The sequence below is a fragment of the Onychomys torridus genome, chromosome 14 (assembly GCF_903995425.1).
Source record: "Onychomys torridus chromosome 14, mOncTor1.1, whole genome shotgun sequence".
NCBI classification, from domain to species: Eukaryota; Metazoa; Chordata; class Mammalia; order Rodentia; family Cricetidae; genus Onychomys; species Onychomys torridus.
In genome coordinates, this window is record NC_050456.1 from 1,984,890 (window position 1) to 2,010,266 (window position 25,377).

The window sequence follows — 25,377 nt, forward strand, 5'->3', positions numbered from 1 at the left end:
TATTGCTTTTGGATATCCAGAATTAAACTTTGCTTTTGCATTCCAGCATGCTCATGTTCAGTGGTCTCTCTGGGGGTCACAATCTGGGCACAACAACTGAAGTGCCCCTGCCTCACCTCAGTCCAACCAGACCTTTGCTGCTCACTTGCTTTTTAAAGAGGCCCACAGATCCAGAGCAGAATGGATCCCAGACTTGCACGGATGCATGTTTAAAACAAACACTGGTGCTCTAAGCATGAGGAAAGTCTTACAAGAGACCCATCCCTGGCCCTTAGGGGTGTATACATGTCACTGCTCTGGGATCTCCCCACCTCCACTGGGGGTGCTAAAAATCCAGCTGGAAGCCAATCTGTGACCTTAGTGAGTGTCCAAAGAATGCCAGCAGGTCCAACCATGTGGACAGAGGAGGAAATACAGACATGCCAAAGAGGGGCATCTGCTTTTGTTGGAGATTTCTACAGACCACCTTTCTAGATACAACTGTGCACGAAGTGACAGGTGCCAGCCCAGAGGCATCACCCTACCTAGTCCTTAGTGACCGCAGAAACCTGTCCTGGCCCTCTGACCACAGCAAGGCAACCATCCTCCTACACAGACCTTCCCCTCTATTCTCTGGTATCTTTGGTCTCTTGGTTTTTCCATCTTGATTTGGAAACCTCTGTGGCACTTAGAGATTAGAAAAGTTTCTGTCAAAAGCAGAACATTTAGCTCATGTGGCAGCACTTGTCACTAGCCCAAGGTCTAGTCTTCTTCTAGTTCAGCTGGGGGAGGAAAGGGAAAAGGACAGGGAAGTGGGGGGAGGCCAGGTAGAGTAAGAAAAGCAAAGATGGAAGAGAGGGGAAGAAAAGGAGAAAGGAAGGAGATGTTGAAGGAAGACCTACCACCTGTGGTGCACAGGTACTCTGACTGTGGTGCACATGTACTCTGGGTGTGAGTACACATGCACTTTGAGTGTGGTGCACATGTACTCTGGGTATGGGTGTACATGTACTCTGAGTGTACACATGTACTCTGAGTATGCACAGGTACTCTGACTGTGGTGCACATGTACTCTGGGTGTGAGTACACATGCACTTTGAGTGTGGTGCACATATACTCTGGGTGTGGTGCACATGCACTCTAGGTGTGGTGCACATGCACTCTGGATGTGGTGCACATGCACTCTGGGTGTGAGTGCACATGCACTTTGAGTGTGGTGCACATGTACTCTGGGTGTGGTGCACATGCACTTTGAGTGTGGTGCACATGTACTCTGGGTGTGGTGCACATGCACTCTAGGTGTGGTGCCATGTACTCTGGGTGTGGTGCACATGCACTCTAGGTGTGGTGCCGTGTACTCTGGGTGTGGTGCACATGCACTCTAGGTGTGGTGCCGTGTACTCTGGGTGTGGTGCACATGTACTCTAGGTGTGGTGCACATGTACTCTGGGTGTGGTGCACATGCACTCTAGGTGTGGTGCACATGTACTCTGGGTGTGGTGCACATGCACCTTGGGTGGTAGAGTCTGAGTGTTGAGACTGAATTTCAAGAGGAGAGCACAACTTCCATTCTGCCCTACATGAAGAAGCAGGCTTCTGCTTGGAGCAGCTGCACCAGTACAATTAGTCCTACACTCCTAATGTCCTGCCCAGTGGGAAAGTCTTCCTGACCACAGGCGGACTATGTCCTGACAGGTCCTTTTGGAGCATCTGTTGGTAGGGTGCCTCCAGATGACTGGAACACTTTACACAGATAAGGATGAGCATTGAGATGGATGTGGTGACTGCTCCTATCTGAATGCAGTGTAAATGGAGAGTGGTTGAGAACAGGAAATGCACTTTAGAGAAAAGTGTGGCTATGTGGGCAAACTTCTAAAGCTAAACCAGGGCGAGAGCAGGCATTCTAACGTGATCACCACTGACTATTGGACTACAGAGACAACGGGCTGTAAAGATGAAACTTGGTTGTGACCTACCATGTGGGTACTGGGAAGTGAACTTCTGTCCTCTGAGAAAGCAATCAGTGATCTTAACTGCTGAGCCATCTCTCCAGCGCGCGCGCGCACGCGCACATACACACACACACACACACACACACACACATACACACACACACACCACATTTTAATAGCAAAAGAAAATCACTAACAGATATTTCAAATCTTGACTTTAAAAAATCTTTTTGAGAAATTCAACTTCTAAGTACAGGCTGACCATTTGGTGGTTAGTGTCCACTGTCAGGTTTGGATATTTCACAGACTCCAGAGTCACCTGGGAGATGGGGAGTATATTGATTAGAGAGGATCAGACCTGCCCAGTGTGGGCAGCACCATCCCCCTGCTGAGACCCTTACTGTGGATGCAATGGAGCAGCTGCTTCAAGCTCCTGACAGTTTTTATGAGGTGGCACAATGTTATTCATTAAGTGGCATTGTTACCATGCAAGAAAAGCCAACAGGCACAACAAAACCCACTATGAGAGTTTATTAGGAGAAGGGAGGGACAGGAAAGGGTAGGCTCAGGATTGTTTGAGAGATACGTGCAGGAGAGAGGGGAAGATGGAGAAGGGGGAAGAAGAAGAGAGGGAGGAGTCTGTGACCTGCTTCTTATGGATTCCCCCAGCCAATGCACATGTGGGCTCACAGAGCTACACCATACATGTGCATAGATTGCATGATCATGCTGCATGCAAATTATGTGGTTGCACAGCACACAGATTACATAGGACGATGGATTACATAGGACGTAAAGCCCTGGAATGACTAAACATCTGGACAGCAGTCATGTAGCTGAGGGAGTGGCCAGGAATTCCAATATTCCAGACTCTTTGCTTATTGTAAAAAAAGGTGGGTGAACAGGAATGTGGGTGCTGTGTCTCCCAAAACTGCTTCTAGCTAACTCAGTGGGCATCAGTTAACTCTTGGGAGATAGGGAAGGGGGCTCTTGGGGTAGCCAGACATCCTGGGGTAGTGGATTGTCCTCTGCTGCTTTGGGAATCATCCAGCACCTTCCACTACTTAGGACTCTATGGCTGCTTTGGCCTGACAAGGTGCTGTCCAGGTGGACCAAGCTGGCTCTGGAGCTCACTGACCTGTCCAAGTGGATCCAAGCTGGCTCTGGAGCCCAGAAGAATTTTTAAACATATTAAGAAGCAGCTATGGGGAATTTAAAATCCTGAGCTGGTAACCATGTTACAAAGTTTAGTACTCTGCTATATTGGTTAGTGTTGGGGAAGGAGAGATATTTGGAACATGCTTTTAATTTTTACCTGAGATAAGCCTTATCTGAAGAAAGATTTTAAGGTAACTGTTTTCTTTATTAGTTTAGCATCCAGGAGAAACAGGTGATCAACTGCTGAGGGCATTTAATAGTAATAGATTGTTATTTTAAAGTCTGTTTTTTTTTCAGAGTCCAAACCATTTTGAGTCTGGGGGTATAAATACCTCTGGACTGTTACTGTTCCTTATTCCTGGGTATATTTGATGGTCTTTGGACTCTGGCTCTATGGTAATCCTGTAACGATTAGCTGAGTAGTTAAGTAGGAGAGGGAACCAGGAAGGAAAAGCTTGTGGGGTAAGACCTCATTCTTCTGGAACTGGTGACAAGGCAGTGGCCCCTGATGTCCTCTGGAACTTGAGAGAGAGCAGGGCCCTGTCTGTGTTCCTGTGCATGAGGAGGAGAAGCACTGCTGACCGGTCTGGAGTGAGGCACATGGGGGGGGGGGCAAATGAAACGAAAGCTCCTACCTCAGCTGGAAACTCTCCTCCCCTTAGGGGCACAGGGCAGGTTGGCACCACTGTGTGTGTGAGAGGGATTCCCCTGAAAGGACAATTAAGTGGTGGGGTCTGGTGAGAAGGGTACAGCTGTCTCCATACCACGACCATGAGGTGAGGTGGGACCCCAAAACCCCCTCAGGATTGAGTAAGTTGCTTGGTGTCCAAAAGGAAGGAAATGGATCATCCCAATATTGCAATGCTATCCTGGGTTCCCTGTGAGAGATGGCATCTTTAATCCTTGCCCATGGCCAACCCCTTTTGCCCATTCATTGGCAGAAGTTAGATATTTCCTGTGAAATATCAGAGTCCAAGCCACCATCATATGGCCAAGTTTGTTGTTATCTAAGGGATATTTAAGGCATTTCTTAGAGGAGGAGTGGGACCAAGAGGAGGAAACCTTATTGTGGTGGCATTGTGTTCCCCAATATATCATGCACCCTAATAAATTTATCTGGGATCAGAGAACAGAACAGCCACTAGACATACATAGAGGCCAGAAAATGGTGGCCAGAAAAATCTCTGGAGGCAGAGATCCATCTAGATCTCTGTGTGTTCAAAGCCACACTGGAAACAGCCAGGCATGGTGACTCACACTTTTAATCCCAGGAAGTGATGGCAGAAAGCAGAAAGGTATATAAGGTGTGAAAACCAGGAACTAGAGCTGGTTACGCTTTTAGGCTTTTGAGCAGCAGCTCAGCTGAGATCATCAGAAGCTTCCAGTCTGAGGAAACAGGATCATGTGAGGAATGGGCAAGGTGAAGTGGCTGTGGATTGTTCTGCTTCTCTGATCTTCCAGCGTTCACCCCAATGCCTGGCTCTGGGTTTGATTTTACTGATAAGACCTTCCAACAATTCGCATTACATCTGGCACCCAACGTTCTTGGTACGAATTCATGAAAAGCTACTTGTCCCAGCTTAGGCCAAATCTACACTTGGCCAGTTGTGGTGGTGCATACCATAGGATTTGCTAAAGGAGACAGAGTCTAGAGGATCCCAAGTTTGAGACCAGCCTAGGAGGCTAGCTGAGGAGACTTTGGCCAGGGCTGGACCAGGCCACAAATGGTGGTGGCCGTACCAGGGAAGCAGCAGCTGCTGCTCAAAAGGCTGACGGGACCCTCTCCCAGGACTTGACAATTAACCCAGACATTTTCTTTTCAGGATCCCCTAAAGATGTCTTCACCCCCAGAAAGCAGGAAGTAATTTTAAGAGAAAGACGCCCACATTCCCAAGATGTGGGATGGGAGGTTTAGGTTGTTTAATGAGTTATGGATATTGTCATTGTTTATGATGGTTGGTTACAAGTTGTTAATTGTTAATGGTCAGGAAAAAAACTGAACAAGGAGATTAGATTCATAGTTTTTATTTAAAAAAAGAAGAAGAAAAAGGAGAATATAGACATGAATATAGATCATTTAATCTACTCTGAGAAAAAAGATAAAGAAATAATGGGATAAATGGGTAGATCATTGAATCTACTCTAAAAAGGAAAGGGGGAAGATACAAAAATGACAAAAGGTAGATTATTGAATCTATTATGAAAAGAAAGAAGAGAGAATATGGATATGATAAGATTAAAAGATCAATTATTGAATCTACTTTTAAAAAGGAACTCCTTGTTTCAAATAGGATAAGTAATGAGATTTTTTTGTCTGAGTTTATCAAATGTTACTGGACTGGACATTGTTAATATATATAATGGAGTTTTTTGTCTAAATCTGTCAAATGTTAATGGACTAGACATCATTAATGTAATTCTTGACTGTATATATTGTATATACTTATTGGATATAGTTTTTCTTGTATTAGTTATAAGCTTTTTTCTAATTTTAGAAAAAAAAAGGAAATGTGGTGCTATTGTGTTCCCCCAAAATTTTGTGCACCCTAATAAACTTATCTGGGGTCAGAGAACAGAACAGCCACTAGATATATAGGCCAGAAAATGGTGGCACACACTCCTTTAATCCTAGCATTCCAGAGGCAGAGATCCATCTGGATCTCTGTGTGTTCAAAGCCACACTGGAAACAGCCAGACATGGTGACTCACGCCTTTAATCCCAGGAATGAAAGCAGTAAGGTATATAAGCAGAAAGGTGAAAACCAGGAACTAGAGCTGGTTAAGCTTTTAGGCTTTTGAGCAGCAATTCGGTTGAGATCCATCAGAAGCTTCCAGTCTGAGGAAACAGGATCAGCTGAGGAATTGGCAAGGTGAGGAAGGTGTGGCTTGTTCTGCTTCTCTGATCTTCCAGCGTTCACCCCAATACCTGGCTCTGGGTTTGTTTTTAATTGATAAGAACTTCTAACAATTCATGTTACACCTTATGTCCAATGACTGCAGCCAAGAGAAAAAAACCTGAAAAACCAAACATTATCCAAGACCACAACTTCAGGTGTCCCTGAGATCAAGGAAGGATCATCGGATTGGCACAAGTTACCTGACTCTTCGTCAAGAAAGGGGTAAGGGCCAGGGCGAATGAGCACAAGAACCTCCTGGGGGTCCAACAGCACTCAATGCTTTGTCAAGTGAAGAAAGAGTCATTGCATGCTCAGCCTGAAGAACCCCCATCTGACAGTGAGAAATGCATCTCAGGCTGCAGACGTGGGAAGTGACTAGGGATTGGAAAGGGAAAATTCACGAATTGGAGCAGCCAGTGTTGTGTGGAGCAGTCTGGCAACTGTGCAAAAGAGAAAAGTGGGCAGCTGTAGATCAAACAAACCTCAGTACAGGATCCCGGATGCAGAGTGCTGGAAGGGCCTGCTTCATCTCAGCACCATTGTTAGTGTTAGGAAAGGGTGTGCTCAGGCCTGTTTGAGAGACATGTGCAGGAGAGAAGGGAAGAAGGAGAAGGGGGAAGAAGAAGAGAGGGAAGAGTCTGTGACCCGCTTTTAATTACCCCAGCACATGTGCATATGGTCTCACAGAGTTACAGCATGCATGCACATAGATTGTGTAATCATGCTGCACGCATATTACATGACTACACAGTGCATGGATTACATAGGATGCATGGATTATGTAGGATGTAAAGCTCTGGAATGACTAAACACCTAGACAGCACATATGCAGTCATGTAGCTGGGGGAGTGGCCGGGAATTCCAACACTGACATGATGACTTCCTGACATGAGGGACTGTACCTAGAACTGGAAGTGAAAATTTCAGTTACAGAAAAATTAAAGCCCACTGGTGATGTACAGGCCTAAGGATACTGTGTCACCTGAGAGTGTGGGGTCAGCCGGGGCTACATACTGAAACCATGTCTAGAGACAAAGGGAAGGAGCTATCTCAAAGTTCTTGTGTTAAAGCCTTGGATCCCAGTTGATGGCATTACTTTAGAAACTTTAAGAGGTGGAGCCTAATTATAGGAAACAGATCACTAACAACATGCCCTTAGGTTCCATCTTGCCCTAGTGCCTAGCTATGTTCCCTTCTCAGCTTCCTGTCTGCCATGGGATGAACAGCCTCTTACTCCCAGCTCCATGGCATGAGCCTTTTCATGAGCCCAGAGTCAGCAGATCCAAAGACTGTGGGCTGAAATGCCTAAAACTGCAAGCCAAAATAAACAGTTTCTTTTTTAAAGTTGTTTATACCATTCATTCTGACACATTAGTGAAAAACTGCTGTGACAGAGGGCCAGATAACAGGGATGGAGGTTTATGGACTAGATGGTCTCTGTGGCTGCAGTCCACTGTGCCATTGTACTGTGAAAGCAGGCACAATGTACTAACAAGAGAGTGTGGCTGGCTCCCAATAAAATCTATTTACAAAAGCAGTCAGCCCCCAACTGAGGCCATGGTTTGCCAACATCCAGAGTGGCAGATGTTGTAATAGAGTGAGGATGCCTCCAGGCTAGAGGAAGTGTGGTAATCAATCCATCCGGTCTACATATGTATTGTAAGTCAAGCAGCAGGTTCCAGATCAGCCAGTGGTCTATGAAGTGAACTGTGCCAACTCTAGAGTACACACATGTAAGTCAATTAAGTGGGATTGGGGGAATGGGGTGGAATTTCTACATATGTCTCATCTATTTTCATTTTAAACTATTGATTTTGTCTATCATTTTGTAATTTGGGGAATTTGAAATAAGTCATCTCTAACATGTTAATCAGAAATCAGTCTTCTAAACTTCTGAAGAGGACTTGGCAGCACATGGAGCGGTAGTACACGTCCACTGCCACTCGGGCTGGTCTGAGCTGTACGTGTCTGTCAGGATCCCCCAAGAACAGCAGTGTTGCTTGCAGGTTTCCTGCTTGAGACCTGCTTCTCCAAAGGAGTCTTGGACTCACCACTCTGTTTTGAGTCTGACCAATAGTTTCAGCAACTGGTCAGAAAGCACCCAAAGAAAGAGCGTGCGCGCATATGCACACACACACACACACACACACACACACACACACACACACACACACAAAGTGCATTGCACAGGCTGTATTTCTTTCACCTGTTTTCACACCAGTTCAAGCATGTCTTGCCAGGGGATAGATTATGCATTATTATTATTATTATTATTATTATTATTATTATTATTACATAAGCATATCTAAAAGTATCACTCAGACTGACAACATGGTAGGCTAATGTTATGATAGTTTTATGGTCTACACTCAGCAGCATCTTGTTCAAACAAATTAGTATATTATGAGAATTCTGACCAATGGGAGCAAGTGTCTCAAAGGCAAGCCTTTTATTTCCACAGAGGGACACAGAGGATAGAAGCACAGCAGATGCAAACCCTCTGGGGTAGGGCATCCTGTGAGATCTGGCATTTGAGTGATGCATCACTAGCATAGACCTCTCAGAGAAAGAGCTCAAAGGGGTGGTGAGACCTCAGCGGCTGCTCCCTGGACTGGAGATAAAAAAGTGAGGTTTGGGTAGGAAGGCAAACAGAGCAGTGTGTCTTGCTGATACACACAAACAAAGCCTGACTTTGGGGGAGGAGTTCTTCTCTTTAGGTCATAACTTCCCACTCTGCCTGTGTGAGACCAGTTCTGCATCCACACTGTGTAGTCAAGGGGACCGCTAAGAACACATCCTGTCCTCTACTGAGCAAAGAGATGGACACATGACTCAAGTGCCATGAGCACACTCTCCCTCTCTCCACCAACGAGGATGAACTGTTGGGGGCCCCAAAACAGCCTAACCACACAGCTGCCATGACCAGCTTAGGGGCCCAGACACAGCTGCTATAACAGGCTTCCAGGGAAATGCCATAAGCTGACCCCACCCAGACAGGGCCAGCATCTAAAGGGAAATACCTGACATACCAAACATTCCCAGCACAGACCCATACCACCAGACAAAGGTCAGCCAGTCAGGGTCCTGAATCCTGGAAATCCCCTCTCCCCTACCTCTGCTATGATAAAACTGTTGGTTAAATGGCCATGCTGACAGAGGGCGGAAGAATAAGAGCCATGGTTACCTTTCTAGAGTTTTATTGGGAGAGAAGGAGGGGGAGAAAGGGAGGGAGGGAGAGAGAAAGAGAAGGACCACCCGAGCTGGGAGTATGGGAGGAGAGAGAGCAAAAAGAAGAGAATGCACAAGAGGGCCCACCTGCTTTTTAGGCTGGGAAGCCATCACAGGCTGGTGACGTAATTAAGGACAGAATCCTTACATCCCAGACTTTCACTTATTATAAAAAAAAAAAAAAAAAAGCAGGTAGATGGGAATAGGGCCGTCATTCCTCTCAAAAGCTGCTTCCAGCTGATTTTTGGACATCAGTTGGCTGTTGCGATGTTAGGGTCGGCGTCCAAAAGAGAGCTTCACTCCGATATCGGGTCACAAAAGAAGCTTTATTAGCACGAGCTCGTGGGCCACCAGCACGAGAAGTAACTGGTGACCCCGAGTCTAAGGCTCACAGGCCTTCTATGAGGCGGTTCTATCAGGGCGGGGGAGCGGGGTCATCCAGAGTGCAGACATCTGGAGGCCAGATGTCTCCTCGGTCTTTCTCAGAGTCTGGGTGGGTAAACGAATTCCAAGCTTATCTAGCAAGGGGTTATTTTGCAAGCATTCTTCTCAAGCAATTTATCTTGCAAGCACAACCGCAGGCGGTCATCCTGCAAGCATCCTGTTAGCACGGCATGATGGGCTAACTTTCTGGTATGGGGCGTGGGGGCAGAGTGCAGTATTTTCCACTGAATCTACAATTAGCAGAGCTAGTGGGGGGGGCCTTGTTTCCCTTACAATGGCCTTTCATTCCCCCCCTTTTTTTGTGCTGACCTTTAATCCTAAAGGTCATTCCCTGGTATAGGCTAATATCTTTGTCTTAGGATCATTATTCATTTTCCCTTCACTTGTTATGGGGAGTTCGCTACTGGGTTCCATCCCCTGCAAGTCCCAGGTGTCTAGTCCGGCTGCTAACTGACAGATATCTGGCTGGAGTGTAGGCCACCAGGTTCCCAGTGGGTAGTCTGCGCTAGACACTGTCCACACCATATCTCCCGTCCCAGATATCACTTGCCAAGTTTGTGGTTGTGGCTGGTGGGGGTTTGTCTGGCTGGCTTCTGCACCTAATGCAGAGCTTGAGGGGATGCTCAGTCCGCTCCACAGTCCAGTCCAAATCAGCATCCAGGTCAGGGGCAGGGGCAGGTTTGAGATGGGAGCCATGAATCCAGGCAGCAATCCTGTCCACCTTGACTGCCGTCAGGATGGTCAGCAGGACTTGGTATGGTCCCTTCCACTGGGGTTCCAAAGTCTGATGCTGGTGTCTGCGGACGTATGAGAAGTTCCCCACATGGAACTGATGGGCAGCGCTGTCCCCGCTGGGTTGGTACGCAGCGGACAGTTGCTTCCACAGTGTATGCTGGACAGATGCTAAGGCTTGCAGCCTGTCAGACAGAGGGGAAGGCATGATTTCTCCTTGCTGGAGGGTTAGGTTCTTAACTGGGGGTGCACACCCAAAGAGCAGTTCAAAGGGGGTAAGACCCATGAAGGAAGGGGTATTTCTAGCCCTAAAGAGAGCGTAAGGTAGGAGCATCGTCCAATCTCTAGAGCCAGTTTCCATGGTCAATTTGGTTAAGGTCTCTTTAATTGTTCTCCTGTCCTGAGCTCTGGGGTCTATAGACACAATGCAACTTCCAATCAATCCCCAGTACCTTTGCAAGTCCCTGACTTACCTGGGCCACAAAAGCTGGTCCATTATCTGACCCTATTACCTGCGATAACCCGAACCGAGGGAAGATGTCTTCCAAGATTTTCTTGGCAACCACGATCGCCGTTTCTCTCTTGGTAGGGAAGGCCTCTACCCATCCTGTAAAGGTATCTACAAACACTAGCAGGTACTTCAGGCCATACTTAGCTGGCTTTACCTCAGTGAAGTCTGCTTCCCAATGCTGGCCAGGGCGGGTTCCTCGTAGCCTTTTTCCGGGGGCCAGTCTCCCAGGATATGCATTTACCTGCTGGCAGGCCCGGCAAGCAGCTACCACTTCCTCTGCCATTTGTTTCTTCTCAGATGAATTCCAAGCTTATCTAGCAAGGGGTTATTTTGCAAGCATTCTTCTCAAGCAATTTATCTTGCAAGCACAACAGCAGGCGGTTATCCTGCAAGCATCCTGTTAGCACGGCATGATGGGCTAACTTTCTGGTATGGGGCGTGGGGGCAGAGTGCAGTATTTTCCACTGAATCTACAATTAGCAGAGCTAGTGGGGGGGCCTTGTTTCCCTTACAATGGCCTTTCAGCGGGAATGGAGAAGGGGAGTCTTCTGAGGTAGACAGGCATTGTGGGGTGCTGTCTGCCATCCATTTGTTCTGGAGACATCTATCCCACTCAAGCTGTGGCTGGGAACCTTCTGTCTGACAAGATGCTGGTGACACAGAAAAGAGTTGATGACTCCAGTTCTGTGGTGGTCCTGTTCCATTAGCTGAACAGTGAGTTAGAACAGGGGACTGGGAAGAGTTTGTGGTGTATGAGCATTTATTTTTTTTGGAATTAGGGGCAGATGAGAAACACAGGGAGTAGATGGGAGTGAGACAATGAGCTCTTATCTTAGCTGGAAATCTTTTTCTATTCAGTAACTCTGAAAGTGCAATTAAATCTGGTGAGGTGGGTAAGGCTGTCCTCTGTACCCGACAATAGAGAAAGGAGAGGTGACATCCCAAAACTCCCAGGACTGAGACAGTGGCTCTGCTGTCCAGAAGGAAAGAAACAGATTGCTTCGCTGCTGCGTTCTGGGTTTCCTGCCATGTCTGTAGCCAAGCCTAGGTTTGCTGGAGGTCTTAGCTTGATGTACCTATGCATCTTGGCACCTGGGGCAGTCAGCTGACTGGTTGTCTTTCTAGGCAGCACCTTTAACAAGGCTGTTGATGGCCTGGCATGGCATTCCCTAGCCTGTGGCCTTTTTCACTTAAAACAGGGACCCACAGCTTTTGGGAGTCAGCGAGTGCCAGCACTTGGCAATTTTGTTTTGGGGCTTTTATCTCTTCCCTGGCACACCTTAAATGCCACAGATGACTCTTTTGCCCATGAGTTCAGGAGCCTTGCTCTCCAGATGCTTAAATTTTAGTCATGGAGGTCTGGGGATCAAGAGATGGATTTTATTCCATGTCCTGAATTTTTTTCCTGATGATTGGTGGCTTAAGGACAGCTTTTGGAAGATCTGCCAGGAGGCAGACTATAAACTGATCCTTTTGGGTGACTTGTTTGAGGCTATAAGCTGATTTTTTGGCTTAGGAGCCATCCTGACCACTGTAAACTTAATTGTATGGATCTTAGCCGCTTTCAGACATGTCTGTGTTCCTTAAGGCAGTTGAAAATGAGTGGGTGGAGTTATGTTGAGTTAGGGTGAGAGTCTTAGAAACCGCCCAAGCCCACCCATTTGAGCCCACCTATTTGAGCCCGCCTACTGCCAGCAGAAGTCAGACAGAAAAGGTTGCACGTGGCAGATGCAGAAGTGGGGAGGGAGAAGGGTTTAGAGCTTTAGCAGAAAGCTTGGAGATATAGTAACTTTTTATTTGCCCATTTGCTGGCAGAAGTTCCTGAGACTCTGTTATGTGGCCAGATTTATTGGTACCCACCCCTTTCTGCCAATGTAGGTGGTAAATGTATCTGCCCTTGTCCCATAGCTGTAGCCGAGAGAAAAAAAATTAAAATAACAAACCAGGATCAGACTCCAGTCTCGGGCATCCCCAAGGAGTGGAGAGAGATCTATGCATCAGCTCCAGCCACCAATCCTCTTCCTCAAGGGGTTGTGAAGCCTTCGGATACACTGCAGTTGGTCCATGGTGGACCCGAGACAGCATTTACCTCCTCATCAGGAGTGAAAATATGCCTGCCCTTGCCAGCACAGCCCAAGGACAACCCCACACACATCGGTGTCCGTTACAAAGAATATAGTTCAGACTACAGCGCGAGAACGGCAGACGCACTGTGGTGAAAAATCCTGGCAGTATCAGTAGTGGTAGCTGTGTAGGGGTCCAGCAGAGGCGAGGGACGTGTGGTCTTGTGGTCTCATGGTCTCTGGTCTCATTGATAGGGGAGGAGGCAGCAAGCGGCAGCAGTCAGCAGGTCCTCAGTGGTCTATCCAAGTCACAGCACCAAATGTTGGTTAAGTGGCAGAGGACGGAAGAATAAGAGCCATGGTTACCTTTCTAGAGCTTTAAGGGGTGGGGGAGAGACAGAGAGAGAGAGAGAGAGAGAGAGAGAGAGAGAGAGAGTAAAGGAGGGCATGGCGTGGAGGGAGGAGTACAGGAGGAGAGAGAGCGGAAAGAAGTGAATGCACACTCTTCCCTGCTCTTTGTCCTTGCCTCTCTTGTCTCCACTACAAGATGGCCCTTCACTCTCTGCATTCCCAATAAATGTCTTGTACTAACTCTGCTGTTCCTGGTGTGTTCTCTTAGTGGCACACCTTGGCAGGGCCTGCCAAAAAGTACACCCTTTGTCTTTTTACTCCTTAGGCTCTCCTGGTGTTTGGTCTGGTCATACTGGGATTATACCTGCAACAGATCCCTTCTTTTTGTTTCTGACTGCTCTCCCATCCTAAACTGCTTAGATGTTCCATCCTTAAGTTTGTTACAACATGGAAGTCAGAGTCAGAGAGGCCCAGCATATACCTGTTCCCCTTATAGCATCTGCTGATCTGGCCCTCAATAAGATATGTTTGGATCATTTGTCTGTGACTGAATCTAATTCCAAATTTCAGAGTTTGATTCTTCCTATGTTACTTTCCACGTGGACACATGTGTGCTGGTCTGGCTCCTGCAGCTTTCTGCACCCAAGTTGACATCTCCTCTCCTACTCTGTCCACTCCCCCAGCAGCCTGGAGGTCCACAGCTCAACTTCTAGCCCACTGTATTTTCCATTGTGGCTCTGGCTCTTTTGGCCTGCAGACTCACATGGATACCTGACAGAAAATCACAACATGCCCATGGTTGGGCTTGCCCGGCGGACTGCCTAATTATTTCCGGTTCAAAATAGCCATTTCCAGGTCAGAACATCTCACGTGGCTAGGACTCCATGTAATCTACGCGCATGCGTGGAGTAGCCACATGCGGTCCTGTACGCATGCACGGCCCACTCTTTAAAAAGCCGGCGCCATTTTGCACAGGTCTCTCTCCTCTCTCTCTTCTCTTTTCTCTCTCCTCTCTCTCTTGTCTCCTCACCCACGTGTGTGCTTCACACAGGCATGTCACATTCTCTTTCTATCCTATATTAATAAACAGCTCTTCTATGGATTTGTCGTGTTCAGGACAAATTTCCTCGCGGGGTAAGAGCGTCGCTAAATAACTAACAATACCTCCTTTATCTTCTGCTAGAGGGGCCCCTAAACAGCTTGACCACACAGCTGCCATGACAGGCTTAGAGGCCCAGACACAGCTTCTGTAACAGGCTCACTGGCAGGTAACATCCAGATCCAGGAAAAGCCATAAGCGACTCCACCCAGAGAGGGCCTACATCTAAGGGGAAGTACCTGACATCCCAAACATTCCAACTATTAGATAAAGTGGCCAGATGTCCCTGAGTCTAGTACACCCCTATGTTTGTTTTACAGCTACCCTAGACAAATGTCAGCCAATCGGGGTCCTGGACCCTGGCAATCCCTCACCCTAACCTCTGCTGTGATAAAAACTCCACCCTGCCAGAGCCCAGAGCTCTCTGCTCTCACCACTGCATTGGACAGTGGAGAGACCAAGCTCAGAGCTTGGAAAGAAAGGCCCTTTGCTTTTGCATATGGGATTCGATCTCCATGGTGGTCTTTGGGGGTCCCCGTGATGTGTGCATAGTACTTCCTGGCTTTCCCTCACCTTGCACTCAGACTGCAGACTCAACTCTGCCACGTGTTTCTGCCTGCAGCCCTGCAGCTCATCTGCACTCTCACCTCCCAGTGCTCCATTTTGCTACCCTCTCTCTCCTCCATGGATCAGATTTTATTTTATCAGCTTGTCCTCAATACAAATCAATGGTAAAAACTGGCAAACTCATTTCCAAATTCTCACAAATTATTAACTGCTACTGCTGCAAACAAGTGATCCCCAAATACCTTATACCTGAACTTGTTCTGTGACACTTCCAAAGCCCTAACCTCTAAGGCTCTACTTCCTCATTCCTAAAAACCTGTTTGTAGGAATGATAAGTGATGATAAGTGTTCCTGCATGGAAAGGTCATGGACACGACTACCTTAGCATCAGTATCAGAGCTTTATTGGGGGGGCGGGGTTACAAGAGAACCAGGCAGGGGTGGTGGGCGCATGTGCGGAGAGCAGAGAGAAAGATGGTGTGAGGAGGGAGAGAACAGAACAGAGAGAGAGTGTGTCTGTGTCACACTTTTTAAGTGTTCCAGTGTACATGCCCAGGTGGGCTTACAGAGCAACACCACACATGCACTGATTGCTTAACTACCCTGCGCACATAGTCACCAGCGCACACTAATGATGTAAGACCCTTTCTTAACTCCTGAACTGTCATGCAGCTGGAGTGAGGGCAGAATTCTAACACTTTTAGAATCTCCTACATGCTGCTCTATTAATACTGTCAACTCTTATTTCAGGATTTGTAAGTTGCTCATCTGACATGGTTTAAAATCTATATAATTGGTAACAAAATCTGTTTCCCATGGAAGTTTTGTTTGTCTTGCTGTTAGGAAAGTTTTGTCTATTTTGTATGGATGGATGGATGTGTGCCTGTATGTTTTCTTGTGGACATGGGAGCCACACAGAATTACTTCCGGTTTAGTTGGGTGTGTGGCCACTGCATGTTTGTTTCTGACTGGTCGTGGAGGCCTGAGTTTACATTTTCCATGTGTCTTGGCAATAGCTCAGCTGTTACTATTATAACTAGCTGCCTGGGCTCAGAATTTGCTTCTGGTATTTCTGGCCACTGACTCTAATGTAGTGACAGAAATTCATATGTCATTTGGGTATAAATAAAATTAAGAGCCAGGCAGTGGTGGTGCATGCCTGTAATCCCAGCACTCGGGAGGCAGAGCCAGGTGGATCTCTGTGAGTTCAAGGTCAGCCTGGTCTACAGAGCTAGTCCAGGACAAGCTCTAAAGCTACAGAGAAACCCTGTCTTGAAAAACCAAAATAATAAATAAATAAATAAATAAATAAATAAATAAATAAATAAATAAATAAGAGTTATTTTATGCTGTTCTACCTTATTAAAAAAACAGCTAAGGAAATTGGGTATGTTTAAAAATCGGTACTTGTAACTTCAAATTGTTCTGGGAAACAACATGTGGTTTGTCATTATCTTAAGTACAGCCACATGGGTAGTCACCATTTTGACTAGGGCTGGAGAAGAGGAATGTCATGTGACTTCACCACCATCTTGATTAAAAGTTACCACATGGAGTGGGCCTACCAAGGAGACAACCAGTGTCCAAGATATTTTGGATTAGGATGAATTTCTGTGTGATAATTCCTGTCCTGTCCTGAAAACGAGGTTTATGAAAGACAAGATTTAAAACAATGTTGGTTTAATGAGGTCTTAAAGCTGCACTCCCATGCTCTTACCTTTCTGGCAGCCAGATTTTGTAAAGTAAGAGTAATCCACTTGGTATTGATTTTAGGGACACTGAATTGTTTATCCTGTTGAAACTTGGTTTTTGCCTTCTACAAATTATGGTTGTGCTCTATGTCTTCATTCTTCAAATAAACACTTAGGACCACAGCTGAGCACCAGAGACTGAGGTATTTCTATCTTATGACACAGCGAGACAGTGACCTGAGCACCCGGCAAAGGGTCTCTCCACTTTGGTCTGTTCAGGCTAAACAGAGACTGAGTTAGGAATGTATGTCTAATCTCCTTGCTCTTACTAACATTGTTAAGCTGTAGCTAGTTTGGTAAACTTAGTCATACAGAACACTGTTGTGTACTATAAAAGGATCAGGAAAGATCTGTCTCTTTGTGGACTGTGCTTATGAGTTAAGAGTCTTATCTTGATATTAAAAGAGCTTCAGTTCAGAAATTGTTATTTCTTAAGGCTAAACTTAACAGGGATAAAGGTATAAAATCCTAATCTTATAAGATAGACAAGTTAACTGCCAATCACCTCATAAAAGCTTAACTCCTTTGTAATGTTAAGATTTAGCATATATGTGTATATACACACACACACATATATTTTCAAAGTTAAACGTAAAACAAGTAACTAGAAATAAATATTTGTCTAGTTTAGATATATCTAACAGATAATGATCCTCAAATGCTTCAGAGATATGAGAATATGGCATTTAAAATGTTTAATACAAAAGCTTTTCATGATAGAGACATGCCATCTCCTAGCAGCACCCCTATCTCCTCCAAAGAAAATGGATGGGCGCAGAGGAACCTCAACCTGGAGCTTGCTTTAAATGTGGCAAAGCTGGCTGCAGGGCAGAAAAAAAAAACACTGCCTTTCACTTCAACTGCTGCAAGACCCTGTCCACACTATGAACAAGCAGGATATTGGGGGATTGTTTGCCTTAATTTGTCTAGACAAGGCAGGCCAGTCCCCCAAGTTCCTACTTCACAGGAAAGTCTCAGATTTTCTGGGCCTAGCAGCTGAAGACTGATGCTGCCCTGGGACCTCTGTCCCCCGAGACCATGGAGGAACCTGGGTTAGCTGTCTAGGTAGCCAGTAAGTTCATGTTGTTTTTAATACACTTAGAAGCTGTTTCATGTCTGCTTACTCAGGTGAAATTCATCCCTCTCAGATCTGATGGCGTTTGATGACTAGGGTACTGATAGCTTCACCAGCTTAACAAGCTCTCCCAGAACCCAAGGCTACAACCACTTTGGTAGTTCATTAGTTAAGTTTCTTATTAAAAATACAGACAGGTTTGCCTTGTTCACAGGCAGCAAAGTATCAAGTCACTCCACAAACTGTCTGAAGAACTTCATGAGTACAACCAGGACACACCTCCGTTCCATTCTTTCTGGCGCTCTTCACTCTCCCCATGGCTAGCCCCATTTACAGGGCCGGTGTTAGTAATCCATTTTTTTTCTCCTAGCAACTTGCTTCTCCACTTCCTCCCAGAGCAGATTCCTGAAATCTCAGATGCCAGTTAACTGGAAGCTTCTTCTCCCATACCTCCTGCTGAGCACAAGCCTGCCGACTCCTATTCCCCCTCCCCACATGTCCCATGACAACAGAAGACAGCCAGATTTGAACCGGCACCCATATACCCAAAAAGGTCAAGATGTTCAGCTGGAACCTCCAGCTCACTCTAGGAAGCCCCATTCCTGCTTTCCAAACCCTGCCCCCTTACAAAACAAAACAAAAACAAAAACAAAAACAAAAACAAAAAACAAAAAAAACCTCCAAAAGTCGAGTTGTGAATTCCTGGGGTTGCAGTGGATACTCCTCTGAAGCTGCCAGCAGCCCAACCCCACCTAAAGCGTTATAATTGGAGCACAAGCCCAGCTTGTAGGACTCACCACCACCCTGCGCCTACAGGATATTTAAGCTCCCTCTTTTAGATTGGCCATGTAATTTTTTTCTTGCCCCTTCACCCACCTCAATTTCTGGGGGCTGGAGGAGTCATTGGGGAGTTGCTTTGCTCAGAATGAACCTGGTCTTTTACTTTTTAAATTCAGCTTGATCTGGCTTACTGTCAGTGGAGACTATTATCCCAGTACAGAAAATGTTATTACCGTTAACATTTTAATCAGGGCCTGGAGAGATGACTCGGTGGTTAAGAACACTTGTTGCTCTTACAGAGGACCTGGGTTCAGTTCCCAGTATCCACATGAATAGCTCACAACCATCTGCTACTCCAGTTATAGGAGACCTTTTTCTGACCTCAGAAGAATCTGTGATGCACATATGTACACGCAGACCACACACACACACACACACACACACACACACACACACACACACACTTTTTTTTTAAGGTTGAGAGCTTGTGCTAGTCTTGTAGAGGACCCGGCTGCACACCAGCACCCCTGTCAGGTGGTTCCCAGTCACTTGTAGCCCCGAGAACCCCACCTCTGTGCTGGGGAAACAGCGGGAGGAAGTGAACAAAGCAACCTCTCAGGTACTTACCTATTCAAGAGTCCTTCCAGCTCAAGTACAATAACTTTTTCTTCTTCAGACAAGGCCTTGTAATATATAGCTTAGGCTAGCTTCAGATTCACTATGTAGTCCAGGCTAGCCTCGAATCCTCAGCTCCTGAGATCTAGATGAGAGGCACAGGTCACCCACCATACTCAGCTTCAAGAAGCTTAATGGTGTCAAAAGTTCCCTCCTCTTTCTTCCACCAAAGAACCCTGCCAGATGTTCACTCGCCCCACAGACACTTCTCATCCTGCTCCTTCTTGTAGAACTTAAATGAACCAGAGGCTGTTCTCCAGGAGATGCTAGAGAAAGAACCACACTCTGGGAACTGTTGATGGTCACTGCTCCATTACCATGCCAAGGAAAAATCCCGTGAGGGCACGTGCAAAGGACGTATTTTAGTTAGTGACTGGCTTTACAGGACACCAACTCGGGGAACCCTCTCTCAGTCTCAGCCATTTTAGGACAGAGATTAGCTGCAGAATGAGCAGCCCATTGTTCGTGCCTCATTATGACTTTTTTTTGTGTTTAATCTTCTTCACCAGGGCTTTTTTAATGTCTTGTCAAAGCCCAGAGGATTCATTCTGGGATTAGTTGGGAGTGGAGCCGAGAGGCACTTTGAAATGGCCAGCCATGCTTCTTCCCACCAGGCTGCACAGTTGGTTAACACAGCCAAAACTCTATCTTGCAGCAGGCAAGCTTGCTGTTGGCTTCACTGTAGGGGTTTTGATGGCGATGGCTGGATTGTCACAGTTTAGTTTAGTGCTCCTGGCAAACTTTAGAGCCAGTTTGCATAATGCAGTGTCTAAAGAACATGATTCCAGCTGAACAGAGCATGTGCAGTTAAAAATAGAACACAGGCACAGAGCTACTCATCTATAAACCATGAAGCTGAGGGAGGAACAAAATTAAATAATAGTCCCTGGGGGTTCGTGAACACCTGTCCCTGTCACTCAAATTGTGCAAGAGCTGAGGATTGCCGGCACATTGAAGCAGGGCCTGCCCTGATGCCAAATGGCAAAAAAATAAAAATAAAAAACAAAAAAACAAACAAACAAAAAAACACAAACTGACCCAGTTAAGTCAGGAAACATGAACACACCTTTAAGCAGGCCACAGTTCAGGTAGCCTCTCTAGACTGGGCCTCCTTGGGAATTAGCTGTGTATTGTACTGATCTAGACTGCCTTAGCTCCTACAGCAGACAGCTGGTCTACACTGTCTTAGCTCCCACAGCAGACAGCTGGTCTACACTGCCTTAGCTCCCACAGCAGACAGCTGGTCTACACTGCCTTAGCTCCCACAGCAGACAGCTGGTCTACACTGCCTTAGCTCCCACAGCAGACAGCTGGTCTACACTGCCTTAGCTCCCACAGCAGACAGCTGGTCTACACTGCCTTAGCTCCCACAGCAGACAGCTGGTCTACACTGCCTTAGCTCCCACAGCAGACAGCTGGTCTACACTGCCTTAGCTCCCACAGCAGACAGCTGGTCTACACTGCCTTAGCTCCCACAGCAGACAGTGGTCTACACTGTCTTAGCTCCCACAGCAGACAGTGGTCTACACTGCCTTAGCTCCCACAGCAGACAGCTGGTCTACACTGCCTTAGTCCCCACAGCAGACAGCTGGTCTAGACTGCCTTAGCTCCCATAGCAGACAGCTGGTCTACACTGCCTTAGCTCCCACAGCAGACAGCTGGTCTACACTGCCTTAGCTCCCACGGCAGACAGCTGGTCTGGACTGCCTTAGTCCCCACAGCAGACAGTGGTCTACACTGCCTTAGCTTCCACAGCAGACAGCTGGTCTACACTGCCTTAGCTCCCACAGCAGACAGCTGGTCTACACTGCCTTAGCTCCCACAGCAGACAGCTGGTCTACACTGCCTTAGCTCCCACAGCAGACAGTGGTCTACACTGCCTTAGCTCCCACAGCAGACAGCTGGTCTGGACTGCCTTATTCCCTACAGCAGACAGCTGGTCTACACTGCCTTAGCTCCCACAGCAGACAGTGGTCTACACTGCCTTAGCTTCCACAGCAGACAGTGGTCTACATTGCCTTAGCTTCCACAGCAGACAGCTGGTCTACTCTGCCTTAGCTTCCACAGCAGACAGTGGTCTACACTGCCTTAGCTTCCACAGCAGACAGTGGTCTACATTGCCTTAGCTTCCACAGCAGACAGCTGGTCTACTCTGCCTTAGCTCCCACAGCAGACAGCTGGTCTACACTGCCTTAGCTTCCACAGCAGACAGCTGGTCTGGACTGCCTTAGTCCCCACAGCAGACAGCTGGTCTACACTGCCTTAGCTCCCACAGCAGACAGTGGTCTAGACTGCCTTAGCTCCCACAGCAGACAGTGGTCTAGACTGCCTTAGCTCCCACAGCAGACAGCTGGTCTGGACTGCCTTAGTCCCCACAGCAGACAGCTGGTCTACACTGCCTTAGCTCCCACAGCAGACAGTGGTCTAGACTGCCTTAGCTCCCACAGCAGACAGCTGGTCTGGACTGCCTTAGCTCCCACAGCAGACAGCTGGTCTACACTGCCTTAGCTCCCACAGCAGACAGCTGGTCTAGACTGCCTTAGCTCCCACAGCAGACAGTGGTCTAGACTGCCTTAGTCCCCACAGCAGACAGCTGGTCTACACTGCCTTAGCTCCCACAGCAGTGGAGCTGGACTTAGAGCCAATGGGAAGCTGAGGCTGCTTGGGCTGAAGTCCACTCTCACACCTCTGTGTGCACTGTGCACCTATTGTGTTCTGTGTACAAGGAATAAAATGTGGCCTTCAGTTGCTTTAAGCTGTGGAGGAATCTCAATGACCCAGTATAGAGACTTGCAAAGTGCTAAGAATCAGAAAAGAAATAACCTAGTATGAGTTTCCATACTAGGAAATGATTTTGACAGGTAATATAATCTATTTTGTGTCAATAAAGACAAATATTTGCTGTCTGGGTATATAAAAAGCTAAGCCATCAAAACAATCTTCTAAATGTATTTCCACAGAAGTACAGGAAACTACAGAGAATAGGAAGTTGCCTCTTCCTCCATCCTGTCATTCATCAGCATCTAGCCGGGCAAACAGCTTCTCTCCCGTGGGACTGTCTCTCTTTCCATCCACAGTGCCATCTCACCCTACAGTGCCATCCCACCCAAACTAAACAAAACAGTGGGGAGACTTACTGGAGACTTATGCCAATTATTTGTTTCTGATTCTGAAACTCTATAGTAATAATGTTCTCTGTGTTTTACAGCCACCTGGGTAGGTTTTAAAAATTACAGTGCCAGGGCTGGAGAGATGGCTCAGCATTCACTGGATGTTCTTCCAGAAAACCTGGTTTGATTCTTAGCACTCACAAGGCAGCTCAGAAGTATTTGCAAGTCCATTCCCAGAGGATCCAATGCTCTCGATAGAACATGAATGTAGATGTAACCGGCTTGTTAAATAAGAAACACAGAGCCAATGCAAAGTTGAAAGCCCAAGATGTCAGAGCTAAGAGCTAAAAATCTTACCCTTAACTACCGCTGCTGTCTTTCCCCTCAGTAAGAGATCTACTTCCTGTGTGTCTGTCCTTTTTATTGACTTTCTGTTCTGCCTTTTCATTGATTGTAAACCCAACCACATGACCTCCTCGTCACTGCCTGTCTGTACAGACCTCCAAGTCTTCTATGGTTGGTATTGAGATTAAAGGTATGTGTCTCCATGCTGGTTGTATTCTTGAACACACAGAGATCTGCCTAGCTCTTAAAGGCATGCGCCACCACCGCCCAGCTTCTGCTATTGCTTGCTATTAGCTCTTACCCCCAGGCTACTTTATTTATTAACATACAAATAAAATCACATTTCAGTGCAAATAAAATATCACCATACATGAACAAGATTTAAAAGATTTCCTTTGTTTTGTTCTGTTCTGGTTTGTAATGAGGTCTTAGTATGTAGCATGAGCTGGGCTTGAACTCAGAATTTTGCCTTTGCCTCCCAAGTTTTAAGTTCATGATCAGTGGCTGCATTGTATCAATAGGCCTGTGGAGGATTCTCTTTTATGTCTCATTAGACTCTCTCAGCAGAAAAGCTTTATTATTCCTTCTAAGGACAGACAAACTACATCCAAAGCCTTATCTTACAGATAGTAAGGTACAGGACACAGGAGGGAAATGCTGTGCTTAAGCAGCACACACTGGCATGGCGTGACACTGAGCTCCTTGGTGGCCTGGATGAGGTGGAGGTGGTAGGCTACAGAGAAGCAAGATGGCAGGTATGGTTGAAAGTGCTAGAGCTGCAGACTGAAAGGAAGGCTGCACAGCCTGCCCTGTGGGAGGGGAATGGTTGGTGTTCTCCCCCAGGACGTAGGCTGCACTGCACAGAGCCGCTTGGAACTCAGTGGATCTCTGCAGACCTTGGCAGTGTCTACAGTTCACTGGAAAGGACATTCACCCATCAAGTCCACAGAGGTGGCTGTCCACATTGTTGAACAGAATAAAATGAAAATTCACTTTGTCATCTATCCAACACTAGACCTCCTGGGCCATGACATCATGGGCTGCCTGAATGGCCTCATTCTTTCCAAAGCACTCTGTCTATTTCAGCTCCATTTCAGAAAGGAACTGTTTCAGGACTGATCCAGCCTTAAATTCCAGCTTGTCTTGACTATTGGCCACTGCATGGATCATCCCAATGTTCCCAATGGTCTGCTTCAAGAAGTAAACTTTTAGACTTTGTCTTGTTGTTTCTATAGACATTTCTTTTTTTTACAAAAAATACAACTTAGTTTGCATTTTATAGCATTTCCAATGGGTCATAGTGTGCTTTGCTGGGACCTAATGGAGTCAGAGCAGCATGTACCTTCCCAGTAAGAGCAACAGGCTGGGCCCGTGCCTGGTTTGAGCAACTAAGGCCATGGACCATGGCATATTTGAAGGAGAACAGTACCACATTGCCCTGCAAGTCACTCCATATTGATCTCACAGGGATTCATGCCCCTCTCCTCTGCATTCCTGTATATCCTTTGAAAGTCACTAAAGCATGGGGCATGCCCAGCTGTACTTCCCAAAGTGCACATGTCCAGTGAGGAGACTTCCCCATGTGGCTGTACACCACACTCTAGCAATATTGTGACATGGCCCAGCCAGTGGCCACTGCCCTCAGGAGCTGGCTGGAAGACCCTGCTCTCCTGCCAGCTCACATGAAAGTAGATGACCAACACTTGCTGCTCTGGCACATGGGTGACATCCTGGAAGAAGCCTCAAATGACAAAGTCAGTATCAAGGAGGACATTAGGCCGACAGCACATGCAGGTCCAGGCCCCTCTGCCCACTCTCCAGCTCACACTGGAAGCCTGTGGCGTTCCTACTGATGTCCAGTTGGGGCGTCGCCTCCACAGATAGGCCACCCTGCTCTAGGTTGAAGCACTGCACCTGACCAGGCTCAGCACCAATGTCCCATATCAACAGCGCCAGTTCTCATTTTTTCCAAATAAATATAGGCCCCGCAGAAGTCCCTGAAAGGCTTTATGTACAGTCAGGTTCCTGGCAGGTGAGGTGGTGTTGGGCTGTATGTTAACAGTGAGCAGGTACACCTGCTCAACCTCCTTGCTGTGTGACTTCCAAGTCAGTCCACCCTCCTTCCAGATGCACAGGTTGCTGGAGTACTGCTTGTTCCTGCTGCCCAGCAGCAGTGGGGGCAGGGCGGACCTGGCCCAAGGCCACTGCTGCCTGCCAGCTGGGGCCAGATCTGTCCAGCATGCCTCAGCACCCACTGAGTAGGCTCTTGGGCCATTGGGGTTGGCAGTGTGACTCCCTGTGTGCTCTAATCACAGCAGCCCACTCCAGCTTGTCCCTGGCCACCCAAGCTGTAACCAGAGCTCCTTGGCTCAGGCAGTTCAGAGTCACAGAGAAGCAGGGTGGACTGCAGGCACAGTTGATCCAGCCGCTGCAAGCCTGTGGAGAAGATGGAAGAGACAGACAGAATTCCTGGAGACACTGGACAAGTGGGGAACAAACCTGGAAGGAAGGCATGAGGAGGCGGGGCGAGTCCTGTAGACATGTGCACACAGGAGAAGACAGTCTTCGTGATGCTAGGTCCAAGGGTGTGCAAAAAAATGGGGGCCAGACCATTGAAGTCTATGAAACCAGAGACAAAATTTATTTCAGAATAAATAATCA

General features: G+C 47.0%; 1 pseudogene; it reads right to left on the reverse strand.

Moving 5' to 3' along the window:
* Nucleotides 1-24,161: 24,161 nt before the first annotated feature.
* On the reverse strand, nucleotides 24,162-25,025 carry LOC118595852 (annotated as a pseudogene).
* Between the last annotated feature and the right edge of the window lie 352 nt (nucleotides 25,026-25,377).